Source organism: Colletes latitarsis, chromosome 10 (assembly GCF_051014445.1).
Source record: "Colletes latitarsis isolate SP2378_abdomen chromosome 10, iyColLati1, whole genome shotgun sequence".
NCBI classification, from domain to species: domain Eukaryota; kingdom Metazoa; phylum Arthropoda; class Insecta; order Hymenoptera; family Colletidae; genus Colletes; species Colletes latitarsis.
Genome location: NC_135143.1, coordinates 20,530,472 through 20,547,385, shown reverse-complemented (window position 1 = coordinate 20,547,385; position 16,914 = coordinate 20,530,472). Strand labels below are relative to the sequence as shown.

Sequence of the window (16,914 nt, the reverse complement as noted above, 5' to 3'; positions counted from 1 at the left end):
TGAGATTTTCCAGGCGTACTAACACCAGCCATTATGTTATATTACAACAATAATTTATTACTTTTATTCACAGAATAGTAACTGGGGGAAAAAATGTATTTTTTAAAGTGATCAGAAATAGATGAAAATGTTATGACTTCAAAATTTATCGAACGGTGCACAATTTGGACATAATTTAGTGGATTTGTATATATTAAACAAGATCTGTTAATTTTGGTGAGCAAAGTTATTATGTTTCGATTTGTGATTAACGAAAAATCCGTCCGCCACGAATCACGATTTGTAATAATTAAAATAAAATGTATCGAACAGACAGACTGAATATTATGAACGTGGTGTCCCGCACGATGCGACGATGGTTGATAGTTCATACTTCGTTCGTTTATACGGACATAAAATAGATAATCATCGCTGTTACGCGTACGCGCCGTTGGTCTTTTACGAGAATCGGCGCTTCGGAGACTTCAACGCGTGGCAGCGAACGTCGGGCGTATAAAAATGGCGATACCTCGGGAACGAGGTTAAAAAGGCACGTGTTTGCATTCACTCATTTCATTGCTTGTGCCTACCCACCAAAGTAGGCACCACGTGTTATTATTAATTTGTTTAAACGCTCTATTAAGTATCACATAATTTTTTTTACTGTGTATTAAATTTATTTAACACTATTAGAAGTCAATCAAAATCTTATTGCTATTCAGTGGAAAGGCTGATAATTCGCCAAAAAAATGATCATTCATTGCTTTTTCAACACTCTATTAAGCATCACGTTTTTCCAGAAACTGTACGAAAATACCGTACATTAAATTTATTTAACACCGATAGTCAAAATTTAACAGAAAGCGGTTCGATGGAAGGTTGACAATTTTACACGTGGATAGAGGTTACCGTAAATTCTATAATTTTTAAATAAATTATAAAAAATTACGGGGGCTGTAAGGGTTGGTAGGAGCCGCAGTTTGGCCACCATTGTAGCACGGAATCGCGTGCAAGGGGCAAGAAGTACGTCTTGAGAAACGGCCGTAGGAAATAAACGCGAGTGTACGCGTTTGTACGTGTCGCGAAAACGAATAATTGCAACCGGCTACCTACCGCGTAATCTAACGCGTGTATCACTTTTGAGCAACAAACGGACGGCCTCTTATCGGATCTTCTCGCGTCCCGGCACGGGGCCGGAGAAATTAAAACGCTCCAGTTTCGAGCTTTGGCGATAATTGCACCTTGTGCAAATTAAATCGTTTCTTTCAATCGCGTGACCGGAGCCGAGATTATATGATAATTAGATAACCGCGCCGACGCGATCTTCGTGGTACTCGTTCGCTGGATATTCCAAGGCGCCTCCATTGTGCTTATTGCACGGAGATCGAGCCAACGAACCGTTTAATACATTGGGAATAATTGGACGTTTAAAATAATCGCGTAATGTGCTACTGCTTCGAGACGACGGACACCTTTAACAATCGTTGAAACGATCGACGAGTGTTTTAGAGCGCGCTTCTGACCGATTCAAAAATATAGAAAAATATATTCGAGTTCCAGAAAGTACTTGGTTATACAAATAATTGAGTTATTAGTAAGTGGACTGAAAACAGGAGATAACTTTAATGTTCTATCTTGTTTATTATGTACAGTAGAACCTCGATTATTGCACGAAAGCCTTGATCGTTATATGAACAAGATGGAGGGTCGTTAAACGAGATTAATTGAAAACACTATTGGTTACCTCTTAATCCTACAATAATCGATAGCAAGGAAAGTACTTTTCTTAATTTTTGTACTAAATTATATTAAATTTTGTTATTTTAACAGAAACTATAGTCACGCTTAAATGATTTGATCGCCATCTCTGAAACGTCGCGACTCGTTTTAAAATAGAAAAATTGATTGCAACGCGTTAAAAAAAAATTGAGATAGTCATTTAACAGCTCATAAATATTCGAATTTGAACATTTCGTTAACAATTCTAATAATTACCTGAACGATCACCTTTCTATTGGGAATCTCTCCTCAGTAAATGGGAACAAAAAAGAAATTACCGAGCTCGAAGACAAATTGCAAAGATGGCCTTACTCGTCGACCCGACACCCTGTGGTTATCCTCCATGACACTTGCGAGGAGAATTACCCAATGTGACGCTCACTTTTTAATGGGCTTTTCCACAGTAATAATGCTTGAAATATCGAAGCTAATGATGTATGATTTCAGACACAAACGGTTAATAGTTCAAGAGATATTTAATATCGAAGCTTTAAGCTTCATACATAATACCTTCGGTGACATTAAAGATTCCCCACAAAATATTGCTAAACCTTACTCATTATTCTTCGACCGATTATCTAAACACGAAAATATGATAGTTTACTTAATAAAACTATAATTCCTCTAGAAAATAAATTCTTAAATTAACTCAAAATTATAAAAAAGGACTATTGATAAATATTAACAAGATCGAAAGGTAAAATTGTAAATATTAGTATTACAAATTAATAGGAGTAACTCGAACTTGAGAAGTGTAGATAATAGGGTGACTTCGAAGTTATAAAAGGTGAAGGTTGCGAGACATGCAATGTTTCCTGAGTCGCCTAAACGTAATGCATTATTTAATGGTGGAAATAAACTTCAAACCGAACACAATGAGACGCGACAACAAGTGTATGTAAACAACTCGAAGACGGAAAAATTTCATCGCGACAGCAAAAACACACGCGAGCAAGCGTACGTTAATTACTCGCATTAACTGCACTTTTACTTCCTGTTCGCTCGGTTCTCGTTCCACCAAGACCGAAAGAACTTGTCGCGTCCACGAAACGAATTCCCCAACTTTATATATACATATATAAATACATACACGTTACAATGAAATTACGGCTGCACAAAAGCAACCGCGAAACGCGGCGAAACGGATCCAAAATTTTACGACTACTTTTATCGGTGATATTTACGTACGACAAACTCGACATTGAAATTCGCTATGTTCTTTCACTTCCTCTTTCGTAACTCCATTAGAATTTCCTTTTATCGTAAAAGTTGTTTATGCGCCCCAAAAGGAAGAGAGACATTTTCTCGTACGTCGTTACCGAATAAATTAAAGTTAAAAATTGTTGAAGCACGCGTAGCAAGGATGAATGAAAACACTTTCTTCAATCGTTTCAACCGCTAATTTTTAATTTTAAAGCGACGGTCAAATTTTATTATTTTGCATTCCAGTACACGATTTCTCATGAATTTTTTATTTCTGGACGTTAATTTTACAAACTCACCGTGGAATAATTTACCGGACACCAAAAGGGAAATAAAAAAAATGGCTCGATGACCTTATTTCAAGTAAAGGCTAATTTTCCCATCTGGCAATCGACTTGAAATACCACTTAGCATTCTCATTATTCCCAACCGTTTGCATGAATGAGATAATTCGATCGACGATCCTTAAGACGTTCATAAAGCAGAAACGTCGGTTTGAATTCCCTGGATCCGCGAATTCGAGTCATCGCATCCGAGACCTGATCATTCATGGGATAATTGATTAATTAATCTTAATCAAAATAGATTGCGTCGGGCGTAAGGACGTTAACGGTCGTACTTTTAAAGTGATTAATTCAACCGGGCATTAATAATTCTGGATACCATTGTTCCCGGTTTCCTCTGTCCGTTTGTCTTCGTCCCTCCTCACAAAGCACGTTTGTCTCGCGGAGACGCGACCACGTTTCAACTTGCTCGCGGATGTGTACGTTTCGGCGTGATTTTAACTCGAGTCCCATTTCTAATACACCGTCGTTTATTATGACTTTCGTACGTGCGATCGCGATCTAGCATTCGTCGTCCCATTGTTCCATTGTGCCGCGTAATATCCGCCAGTGATACCTGCGGGCTTCCCCCGACGCCCATAAGGTCAATATGAAAACTACGCTTACCTGAAGAAAAGTTACCAATACGCCGCGATACGTCCGGTTTAAACAATTATAATTCGAGTTATATGAATTAATAATAAATTCCAACGAGCAACCCCCTGAAAAGTGGCTAGAAGTTTCCGGAAAGGCCGGTATTTCCGGTAGGACAGTTCGATATCATCCCCACCGCGGTAATTACAACGCTGTCTCCTAAGAAACCGACCAACAAAATTGCTCTCCCGCTCGTAACTTGCCCGGCTTTTCGTGCTCGAGCCGATTCTTGGTTTTCTAGGGCACGCGAGCGAGCTAGCGCACGCGGCAGTCGGTCGGCCTCGTATCGATCACGCGACAGCTTCGGTGTAAACGCATTTCTCCCCTTTCTGCGCGAGGGGCGACATCTAATGTCATAATGAGTCGATAGACATCGTTATAAGCGCTACGAGGGAGAATTCGATTATCGCCGTGAGCACCGTACAACAGCCGCCATGTCGTCGACGCGTCCTCCGCGTCTATAAAACGAGACATTTTTACCCACACAAAAATTCCCACCCTTAAAAATTACTTCGCTATTCAAAGTAATTTCTATTCTTTTTATTCGTTTCATTCGAACGGAAAGATATCGCTGGTTACCAAAAAAAGTATAAAATTTTATAATACGTAATTTAGGAGACACAAGAAGTATCGTAAGAGTGTGAATAAATTAATTTAAGGGTATCTTTTCCTACCAAATATTTGCACCCAAATGCAAAGGGAGTTTGGTCGAAAGCTACCCTCGGGTGAAGTTTGGGAACCACAACTTTATAGCAAAGAGTCCACGATAAAGATCGGTATAGGAGGATGGACGCTTGGTAAAAATGGTCCAACGGGGTTCGAGGACACTTTTCACACCCCTTTTCGAATTCGAGTTCGCGCGAGGATTAATCCTTCGAGCGATTTGCGCCGCGTCGACACGTTCGTACCGACGGAAATAAAATTGGGAGCCGAGCGGGGGGCAACGAAAGATCGAAAAAAATACGCGGATACGATGCGTTCGGTTCGCTCCGAAATTCTAAATAAAACAGGAACACCCGGAGACGTAACGAGCGGTCACAACTGTCGCGCGCCATCGTGAATAACGACGTCGATATAATCGGGGATTTTCGAACCGGGCGCTGCGTAACGACCAACGTGACTACGGGGCCGTGGCAAAAATTTCAAGCATTGCGCAACAAATATAAAAAAGATTTCTCTACCGAACGGCGAATTGTGCCCAAGCTCAAAACGCGTTTCGTTTTTTTTTTTTATTTTTTTTGTTGTTTCGCGTCAATGCGAGCGTTAGGTAAATCGCATCCTCGTATTAATAAGTAATACATACGTAATTACGAGACGCGGTTTGTTCGAACGATAATAATAATCGTTAAAAAAAAAATAAAAAAAAAACACAGCGCACTGCTATTCTTTCGAATGCGAAACACTTCAATTTTCCATAGTTTTGTACCGTGCGTTCTGTCCTGCGTTTTTATAGTCGTTTTACATATTTTTTTGTATCGTGGGTGATCAAGCTGATATCGCCGGATGAGAAAATTATATATTTCACGTTCTCGACGGTGTTACGACGTCAATAATAATAAAATATATCCCCCTTTTTGCTTCGAACACAGACGGATGATTTGACTGTATTTTAGTATCGATATAAACAGAAACCTTTTGTGTGTGTGTGTTTGATTTTAACTCATTTGCACCACACGAAGAAATGAGAAATATGCTCCCATTACCAAATTTGTTTAAAATTAAATTTAAGTAGAAATATTTCTCTGCCACCGCTATTCAGTCACAATTACGCAAAATAAATAAATAAATTCTTCTCTTGACTACTGTTTTTCTCTTAACGTACATTTTAATCGAACTAAACAATTTTTAATTGACCACAGTGCCCACAAATTCCATCGTAAATTAATAGAGATCAAAATTTTTCTCCATGATTTCTATTATATCTTCCCTTAAAATAGAACTGTACTCTAGTCCAGTTGCATGTACTTCATTTGTTAATTCCGAACGATATTTTAATTATACAAGCACACTCGATACTTCACGTGCGGGTATAACGAATTATTTTCGTTCATCTAAACACTTAATTACAGTTCTCTCGAAAGGAAACTAGACCGCGAACGATGTGTAATAACGCAGATTATTTAATTAAATATGACTCTTTAAAGACCCGTTGGGCAAATACAATGCTAACGAGTTTCAGTATCGTTTTAAACGAGGCAGACACTTGTTTAAGGACGATCGTTTCGTCCGTTAAATAACCTGCTGTTTCGTTCGGGATTTTATCGCGCTAGAAATCCAAGGTACGGATTGCAGAGCCTAATGGCACGCACTAAACTGCCTACGGTCACTCCGTCGTCGAAACGACCCTCACGGAGGCAGTCCTGAGGATTACTAACGGTAAACGGAAAACTTTTGAATCTTCCGTGGCCGTACAACTGCTCTATGATGGCCGTTGCCATAGTTCCAAGTTTCACCCTCGCGTTTTCCACCGCCGAAAATTCCTCCGAACGATAATTTTCATTTTCTGTTTTCGCGCGAGTAATTAAATTATCGATAGAGTTGTAGATTAATGCGTCGATGGGAAATAACGAATTCACCGTGTTCGAACGTTGAACGAAATTGTTTTTCCAAATTGTATTTACTTTGTCTTTCCAAAGTGCATAATACGATTGATGAAAATTTAAAGAAAAATAAATTCGTGTTTCGATTTAAATTTACGTTTTTATTTGGTTAATTCGTTCACAGAAACGATATTTTACTAACTCGGTGTCCATATTCTAAAATATTGGCAAAGCATCAATTACGTCGAACGTTAATAAAATAACAATTTAGTTTGCCCTTTTTATTGTATTATTTTGACGTGCGCAGAACGTGAATTGTGAATCGGTAGCTACGATATTTGAGCTGGTTCTGATAGCTGAACAATAAAAAATGGTCGAAACAAAAATTGATTAGTATCCAGTGAAGAATTTATTGACTATAAAAAAAAAAACTTGAAATATATCTTTCCATAAAAAAACCTAGTCGTTATGAATTTTTAAAACTGACCCATTTATTTTCTTTTACTTTTCATTTTATTTATCTAATCCTAAAATAATTTAATTTACAACAAAGTCGTAAACAAATGCGTTTTCTTGGCATTGCCAGTTATTATTGCGAAACTTTTTATTGTAGTTCATTATTTGATCTATTGTGAGTCACATCTGACAATTAATTTCCTTGTAGCGATAAAGTAGATAAAGCATCAATTAAATCACACAATTAAAATGGTACATGGTATTATGTTACTGGCTTGTACTTCAAAACAATTTATACTGTGCTATTTAAAAAACACATGACCAGTTTTTCTATTATGGATGAAGAATACTGACGTACATTTGTTTAAAACATTCCTTTTGCCAAACTATCAAACTCAGCTTAAATATCGTGGCCACTGATCCACGATACATCCTGTATATGTATATAAACAATTCTCATTATCAACTACACCAGATGTACTTAATAAGATGGACTTAACAACATCTGGCGACCATAACCCAAATCAATTCGTCCAATTCTCAAAGCTGGCCTAAACTACACATCAAAACGTGGAATTTCTATTTTAATCTGCATTATTATTTCTTCCGGGAAGCCTAAAATAAATAGTAATCGAAGGAACGCTTTATAGTTTATCCAAATAGAACAAGAAAATATTTCCTTATTTTTTCAACAGTAAAAAACATAATAGTTTCAAGGCATAACAAATTTTACTCGAAACATATTAAACCGCTTTCGAGTTACGAACACAAACATCCAAACGAAACTTCTGAAAACACATTTTTATCTTCGGCATCGTTAAACTCAAAAATATAAAAAATTCGAGGGAAAAACAAAACTACAAAAATACCTATTCTCACAGATTCGTTTAGATCCAGATTGTGGATAACCAAGAAAAGTAATAAATTCGAAAAGCGACGTTGTCCCAGATATTTCGTTAGGTTCGATACGTTTCACAACGAGGATCATTTACTATGGCGTATCGAGAATGGCAACCTACATTAATTGCTCCACTTTCGCAAGAACGCGAATACTAACGATTGCCAAGGACGACAACAAGCAGTTCCAGAACAGTCGTATATATTCGATAGCGAATTGCTTCTACCTTCTCATCGCCCACCGGAAGTGGCCTCCGCTCCTTCAGCCACTTTTTCCCTCCACCACGGCTGGTTTTTCAGTGCTCCTCCGCCCACACACCAAACAACGAGGACCACGTTCGATCGTATTTGTCTTTGTTGCACACATTAATCCATAGACTCTGTGTACCACCCACACACACACTTACATCACCTAAAGAGAACGTCTTTGGACTTCCAGGTTGCTCTTCCGAACCCAGAGGAACAAATTTCGAACGGACTTTACTAAACCTCGTCAGTTTTGTTTTCGACTTCGAGATCTTTTCAGATCGATGCAACTAGACTTTCGCTTCAGGATCTTCAAGATCTCTTGCTCCGCGCAACTGGGGATTTATCCCACACCTTCTTCCTTCGAGAAAGAACTTGCTCGATGCAACTGTGCGAACACATTCTTTCGTCAGTTCGTTCGAGGAAAAAACTCGTTCGATTCAACTTGACTTCGCCGAACACCTTTTTTCGTTGCTTTTACCTTCGGTCCTTTCAAGAACTCTTTTACTCAACTAGACTTCTCTGAACACCTTCCCTCGGTGCATTTATCTTCCAGACGCGGGCACAAACTTCTCGAATAAAGATTTCGAACGAATAAAAGACAACTTCAATTATGAAACGAAATTATATTTCAAGTCGAACGTACGAAGCTTGTCCTAGTAACAATTTCAATGTAACGGACTTACTGTATGGCCTTTTCGTTCGTTATTGTTCAAACGAATCCTACCCATCCCTGTTTTTCGAACTTCCCAAAGCACCTTCGCTTCGAACTTTCGTTGAACACCCTCTTTCTTTGTGCTTTAATTTCTCTTTAACGCCTCTTGTTGGTGCTTTAATCTTCAGTTCCCCAGAGAATTCTTTTATTCCACGCAACTGGACTTTGGTGAACGCTTTCCTCGCCACTTTTATCTTAATTTTATTCAAGAACTCTCGATGCAATCAAACGCTACCCAGCAATTTTGTCGATTCTTAAGATCCTTCACGAATTCTCTCGATACAATTGGACTTAAATAAACACCTTCTCTCCGTGCTTCCATCTTCGATTTCTCATAGAAGTATCTCGCTCCGAGCAACTGAGATGAACGCGCCTTCAATTTCATCGAATTAGTTATTCCACTTTTCACTTTACGCGACTGGACTTAAATAAACACCTTCATCTGGTCTTGGATGAACCCTTTTTGATGCTTTTATCTTCCTTCGAGAATCCTCTTATTGAACGAAATTTCGATTATCTCTCGATGCAACTGAACTTGGATGAATACCTATCCATATTTCTATCTTCGATTCCTCGAAGAATAGCAACCGGAATCGGTTGAACATCTTTCCCCCGGCACTGTCGTCTTCGATTCCTCGCTCTTTTCCGATAAATCAGTTATTCGACTTCGTCCTCGCGTGGCAGCCCGGTTTCTTGCTGACTCGTTCACAGAGAAATCGAATTTTCAACGCGGAGTCGGTGGAACCACGAAGCAGGAACGACGAGGGTCGTCGCAGCTGCGATCACGGAACGTCGCGATCAGGAGGAGGCGACATTTCTACGCGGGTACGGGAACGACACGCGATTTCGTGCAAGTCTCGTCAAGCGAAAGGGACGCGAAGGGAGGTGGGGGGGGGGGGGGCGACCAGCAAAGGCTAGGGGACGAGAAAAAAGAAAGAAAGCCCCGTTGTCTATAACACCGGCGAACGGCGAGTTTTCCTTTCCTTCGGAGCCACCACGAAGCGCCCTTCTCCGTCTTCTTGCCGCAGCGCTCCTGAACGGTCTCTAAACAATGAATACAATGCCCCGTGATGGCTGACATGCGGACAAAACGCGTGCTGTGAGAACAATGTCCCGCGAAAAAACGCGCGAGGGTTCTCCCTCCGGTGTCCGCGAAAAAACCGTGCTGAAAAACGAGCGACTGGCCTGTTACCGCGCCGCCAATGGGGAAAAAATAACGCGGAATCCCGATTCCACCCCGTATTCAACCGTGGTATTCGCGAAATTCTTATCGGGGATGAAAATTTGTACGATTTACTGCTTCGCTAACAAGTGAAACACAGCTGCTCCAATCTTGGATTCTACCATTTTGTTTTACACTTGGACAAGTTGCAAATGAACGACGTACAGTATGTTTGGAATAAGCACTCTATAAAATCAACAAAAGAATTCAATATAAATTATAATTGATTAACTTTGCTTTAAAACTTGGATTCTTTGGGTAAACTATGGCTACCATTTTGTTTTACACTTGGACAAGTTGCAAATGAACGATGTAGAGTATATTTGGAAAGAGCTTTCTATAAAATCAACAGAAGAATTCAATATAAATCATAGTTGATTAACTTCGCTTTAAAACTTGGATTCTTTAGGTCAAATATGGCTACCATTTTGTTTTACATTAGGACAAGTTGCAAATGGACAATGTAGAGTATATTTGGAAAGAGCTTTCTATAAAATAAACACTAAGACATGTAAATAAATCACTAAATAAACTTTACTTTCAAAATTTTAGAGCTTACAATTAGGAAAACGATAATAGTATATTTAGAAAAATTTAATTCGCTACTTCTAAAAAATGTTGTGCTACAGCCATTTAAATAATTAAAATTCCCTAAAACCTAATGATCACTCCAAAATATTCTCTGCAGAAGTCGAACGAAAATTAGCTTCACAGATCGTGTAATATAATTCTCAGATACACATCGTTTCGCCGCCATCTGTTCGGAAACCCTCCCGGTTCTCTGTGACCATCCTGCTCCAAAATGTCCGTCCCCAAGAAGGGTTTAACACGAGGCCTACCCGTCCATTTCTCTGCGGCACTCACGAAGTTGCCCAACGAGTTACGTTGACTTTGTTTGATTGAAAAATCGACGATTACTCGATCCAGTCGAAACGAGAGGAGGGATGAATGTTTGATGGAAACAGGGGTCGAAACTGGTCGTCCGAAATAAGGATTGAAGCTCGCCAACCTAACCATTACCAACCACGTCGCACGTGTCTTATCCCACATTTGGTCGCTCGATAAGCGGTCGCCGCTCGTGTTGTTACGATCCCGCGTAATTACACCGAATATTTTTCCTAACGATCGTCTCGCGCCATTTTAGCACATCGTAGTCGAAGGGGGCATTATGGCTGACGCGGTTCCATCACGCAGGGGCGCATTTGAAAATTTTTTCTACCTTCTTATTTCGATGGGGACACGTTCTTCGCGTTTTCGCGCAGTTTTAAGATCGAATCAAGCTTTCGACCAATGCGTACTTTCGGGGTTGTAAAGGAAAAGAAGAGAAAGTTCTGTATTACAAATTGTTGAAATAAAATACACGTGAGATTCTGGTCTTAGCGTTCCTCATTTTGAATAGTAACCAATTACATCCTTTTTACTCGTTCCAAATTCTTGGACTGATATTATCGACCAACGTAGGGGCGGATTTCTTCAAATTCACGGGGCATTTAAAGGGTCGATCGTAAAGAATTTTGACAGCATATGCTTTTCAAAGGAAAGAAACATCGACGGGTATTTAAAACTAGAAACAACGGATAGAATTTGTTGGCAAATGGCCGTCAAAAATTCAGCGTCACCGTAAAATTCCGCGGCGGTTATACCCTTCTTCGTTCCTAACGCGGAGCGATTAAGTAACGAGTCGAGCTTGTACGAGTCGCTCTCCCCGTTGGCACGAGAATAAATTCACCCTGCGCGCCCCGCGTGGGGATCGATACGCACGATTATTTCGGGAACTCGCCCCGTGGTTCGTCGAGCGTTGGAGCGAAAAGGAGAGCGCGAGAAAAGGCTCGAGGCGGATAAAAAGAAAGGGGATGTCGGGAGAAAAAGAGGGGCACGTTCGAGTCAGGACGAAAAGGAGGCGGACTGCGGACAGAGGCGAGGAGAGGGTGCTCTTTTCTGCCCCCGGGAACCCGAGAAGGCTCCGGGGGAAAGGTCGCGCGGGCACGTAACGTCTCCGTACGAGCGACGCGCGAACGTTCCAACGATTTTTCTTCTTTTTTTTTTGTTCTTCTCTCCCTCGAGCAGACGATCGATTTTCATCGAAAATGCGAACGGACACGAACGACATCGGAGTCCCTGCCTTTCGAGAACGAGCTCGTTTCGCGGCGAATCTCACGATACCGGCGCGGCGCGTTGCGTGACCGAGCACGAGCGAACGAAACCCTGGGTAATAAGTGGCTGAGAATCGTTCCAGGCGTGTACCAAGTCCTTTTCCCTCCTATAACGAAATACGCTCGACGTAACCTCCGATCAATTTACGGGGCGTCGTAGAATGATAGAAAATTATGCTCGGATACCTGCGTTCCGAGCTCGACTCGCTCGACCGGGTCCCCCTTTCTTTCCTGTTTTATCGACTGGCAGGAATTCCGACGATCGGATCTACGAGGAGCAAAACCGAACCGATAAAAACGTTCCTATGGGAAAATCTATTTACGTATTCGAATGGAATTTTGGGAGAGTTTATTTCGTTATTCTATGTTCATTGCGAGCTAATAAACGTTCAACAGTTTCGTTGTATGTTGTTTAATTTGACGGTTATAGGATTTCGCTTGTGACCTAATTTTCGAAACCCCTTTTAGCGCGGACGTTTTGCTACGCTCGACGCTGTTACAATACCACGATCGTTTCGAAATAATAATACATATCTAGTTAAACTACATTCTGGAAGATATATTTCTACTGGTTTTCATTTCGATGCGATTATTTGTAGAAAATAAGGATTCTAAATCAGCGATAGTCGATCCTCAAATACCAGATTTTTAGTTTAAATGAGTGCAAGTGAAAGAAATAGAAATACTCTAATATTTGAATTCATTTCATTATTTCGAATTAAAGAAAACAACCCTAAGAAATTGTTTCTGTAGAATAATATAGAATTAAATAACATCGCACGTATTTCTATCAATTTTCATTTCGACGCGATTATTTCTCGGGTATAAAATAAAAACGGTAAAGAGCCCTATTCGTTCCGAAATGCCAAATTACCCCCGTCGACTCGGCCCCTTTTCTTTCTTCCCTTTTTATCGGTGCAACGAATTCCACCGATTGGATGCGCGGGGGCTCCTCTTTAAGTTGTTCGCGGTAAACGATGCTTTTTACGCCGAGGAAGTGAATCGATTTTACCGAGCAGGCGAGATCCGAAACCGCGAGCCCAGGAACTTCCGTGTCTAGTTGTTGTTCGAGGAAACTGCGATCGGAGCGCGGTGGGTATTCGTTAGAAACGTTAAGCCCTGTTTTGAATAGACTACTAGCCGCACGATGAAATAAGGTCAGCATAACGACGCGCAATTCGTCGAAAGCGGTAAAAGGTTTACAAGTCGGCGCTTCCCAAACTCTGTTCCGTGCATTTGAACAAGTGTTCCGCGATAACACACTGGCGATCAAACCGTCTAAAATCGTTGCATTTTGCATATTTCTAACCTACGCTCCTTTAGCGCCATCGTTGCTATTTATTTTTGAATTATAAAACAGTAATTATTCGTTTGCATAATTATTACGTCAGGTTCGAAACGTTTATTAAAAGGTATCGTACGATTGTTCTAAGCGTTCGATGATTTAGAAAGATTGAGAAATTTCAGGTCGTGGCACCGGTACGAAAATTTATTCTCTACCGTTGCCACCGATTTTCATCGAGAGCGATCTCGATAACCGTGGAAACGCAACAACTCGAAAAATTTATACTCCGCGTTTCGCAATTTATTGCCACGCGTGTCTCCTATTATAGTTCTCGCTACGCGACGGTTCCTCTATAAATATCGGTCTTCGTACACGCGGTCCGCGTCTCCCTCGAAAGAAAATCCAATTTTCCTCCGCGGTGGATCAAAATAAATTTCACGCAAAACCATGATCTATAGGGTAATTGCACAAGAAGGTAAAATATAGCCTGATCTACGAATGACTTCACGGTTGCAAACGTAGCATCGATCTAGCTTCCGCGCGAATTGTCCCCAGCAATCAGTATAAACAGAATAAAGCGAGAAAATTAAGTGGAAGATATGGAATAAAATTTCTTTGCGCCTTCAGGAAATTTTTAAAAGATATTCGTGAGGTCGACTAATTATGAATCCTCAAATTTAATTTCATTTTCTCGAAAATGTGTTCGTTCGAGTGAAATTTCCGCCCTTCCTTCGTGAAATGTCTGACGTTCGCCTTCGACAATCGCAACCGGTACGTCGATAAAGTGCATTAGAAAACGTTGGCAGAGCCTCGAGCAACGGAACGCTTCTCGAATCCGTCCCAGACTCTCGAGAAGTTCCGTCGATCCGCGAGCCAAGTTATAAATACGTATTCATTCACGACGCGTTTGGTTAGTTGACTTAAAGGATTCATAGATTCTTTATTCATGTATGCTAATTGCGCCACGCGGATTACGCCGGTTAGTCACGAGATTCATCGCCGTGGAAGGGTTAACGCATCGTTTACATTCGCTGGATCCCATTGCTTTCTCCAGGTTTTTCCGCAATTTCCGTGCACCGAGCCCCACCGCCATTTTTACGGGCCCGCGGGGCCTTAAACAAGCGATCAACGCGAGGGAAAACGTTTCGTCATGCGCGAGCGTCGACAGTGTCGTCTTCCGCGATTAGTCACGTTTCGATTTCGTAAGACGATCGATCCAGCACGGAAGATACGCCCTCTTTGTTTTCCCCTCGTTCACACACGACAGTTATCGTCCGAACATGCAACGCTAAAGTTTTTACGATCGAGACGATAGTTGCTCAACCCCCGATTCTTGGAAAGAACAGTTAAATCAAACCTCGAAAAATATTCATACATTAAGGCTGAATCCCACCGATCCGTTAAGAAAAAGTTCCGTTTAAACGTTCCTTTTAAATCCATTTCTGAATAACAAGTCTTTTGTAATTTACACAGGATGAATTAATATTTTTGTAAATCAATGGGGTTCTAGGTCCAGTTAGCTGAAGTCTTTTGATCAAAAAATATTATTTTAAAAAGTACCAAAATATCTCAGTGGAATCGGACTCCTGGAATTCACTCCTTATCGACGATCGAATTAAGGAAAAAAGTTCAGAATATTTCAACCTGAAGAACGCACGCTATGAAAAGTCGTGTAATCTTCTAATATAACTTCCAAAATCAATAGAATCTACAAATAAATTGATCATAAGAGTGTCGCAGTTAATTCTAAGGATATTCGAAACGATATTTTGATATAAAAAGTAATATTAACCCAGCGAAGACACCCTTCTTTTCCCCCTAACGTCGTGGACACTTCGTTTTTATAAAAATGGCTGTTCTATAACCCAACGTAAATATGCCTCGATATAAAAAAAAATATTCTTCGTTTCCTTTTGTTTCGTAGATTGTTTAAACGATTGTTCGTATATCTGGTGGCACGTAAACGAACAGAACGAAGAAGTATCCGCGGGAACGTCACGCTCGGAGGGCCGTGAATCGTCGAAACGAAATGCGGAAATAAAGCATCGCCGCTGCGTGAAAATCCAATCGCGAGCCCAGCCGCTGGGATAACTGTTTCTCGAATGTTATCGATCTATTTGTCATCGATGTAAGCTGCAACGGAGTCGAGATTACGGCGCAGACCCCGCAATTTCGTTGGAAAACCAGAACGCGAGCGTGGCCGAACGAGAGACTATCGTTGTACGTGCTTCCGTTGCGTTATCGCTTGACCGATCCCCCACTCCTCCACCCCCCCTTCCCCTTCATAACACACGGTTACCTATCACCGATAAAGGTACGTATGTATGTACATTCGATATTCGATTCTTTGGAACAATCTCGTTGCACGATGTATTTCGTTTCGTTGAAAACACTTCTGAAATACTGGCGAATTTTCAGCTGAATTTTGGAAAACAAAATGCAATATATTACGATCAATTTAACGTGAAAATAAAATGCAATATGGTACGATCAAATCAATCCTTCTTCGACCCCAGATAGACTTCAATGGTTGCTTTGGGCCTGTGAGACCCAAACTCGCATTTAAATGCATAGATATTTCGCGCGCTTTTTTCTTCAAATTTTATCACACGATAGTCGAGGATAATTTGAAAAATTGGGGAAAGGAAAATACACGTACATACTATTATAAACATAGAATATTAATACGTTTTCCATGTTGAGGAGTATCGTTGATTTTTTTATAATTGTAGTGTGAAATATAAAAATATCCCATAGTCGAATATGATAATGTTAAAGAAGAAACATTACGAGCTTGAAACGTTGGTCATCAGTGACCAATCATAGCAGCCAACGCAATAAATTATATTTAGGTATTCGTAACGATACACTCATTGAAAGTAAAATGGGAATGTTACTCTTCAAACTATAATCCTCTCATAATTATCATAATGTTGATAACATATCGTGTGTCTGTCTTTAAAAAATTGAAGGAAGTCTTTTGTTTTTGCTATCATCAATTTGTGTCAATCGAACGTTTTCTTAGAAATCTCTACATATATCGATGAACCTGTTATCCATTGTTATGGTTTCACCACTTCTGTGTAGCGATGCAGAATTTGTTGAATAAAGTTTGATATGGAACCTCTGGTTGCGAATCCGCATAAATTTCCATATTCATCATATAGCAGGTTCTAGCATCAACCAATGAAAACATTTATAAACCATATTTAGCAGATTTTTTTTTTTAGCAAATATGCGCTCGACGAGAAAAACGCGAATATTTGTTTCAATTTTCCCACAATCTTGGGTACTCGTAATTTACTACTTTCTAACTGCTTGTCTCCTCGCCATCTAAACTCAAACTTACAAAAAATTGTAAGAGTAACGTTTCGCTCGAAAAATAAATGTACATTCAATTTGAAATCAGTAATGATCACCTCGGCAAAATATAAAGTAAAGAAAATAAACGAACAACAAAAC

The 16,914-nt window shown here is 40.1% G+C and overlaps 2 protein-coding genes across 15 annotated transcripts in view; one reads left to right on the top strand and one right to left on the bottom strand.

The window, feature by feature from the left end:
- Positions 1-16,914, bottom strand: part of LOC143346900 (bromodomain adjacent to zinc finger domain protein 2B) — a 229,815-nt gene that overhangs the window by 210,837 nt on the left and 2,064 nt on the right. The window contains exon 1 of one of the 14 annotated variants that reach the window (XM_076775536.1): positions 8,059-8,098. The exons of the other annotated variants lie outside the window; for them this stretch is intronic. The gene's annotated coding sequence lies outside the window, so the exon portion shown is untranslated. Of the gene's footprint in view, positions 1-8,058; positions 8,099-16,914 lie in introns of those variants that run through there. 14 annotated transcript variants of the gene reach the window in all.
- Positions 11,241-16,914, top strand: part of LOC143346908 (3-hydroxyisobutyrate dehydrogenase, mitochondrial) — a 35,057-nt gene continuing 29,383 nt past the window's right edge. The window contains exon 1 of the mRNA XM_076775595.1: positions 11,241-11,245. The gene's annotated coding sequence lies outside the window, so the exon portion shown is untranslated. The remainder of the gene's footprint in view (positions 11,246-16,914) is intronic.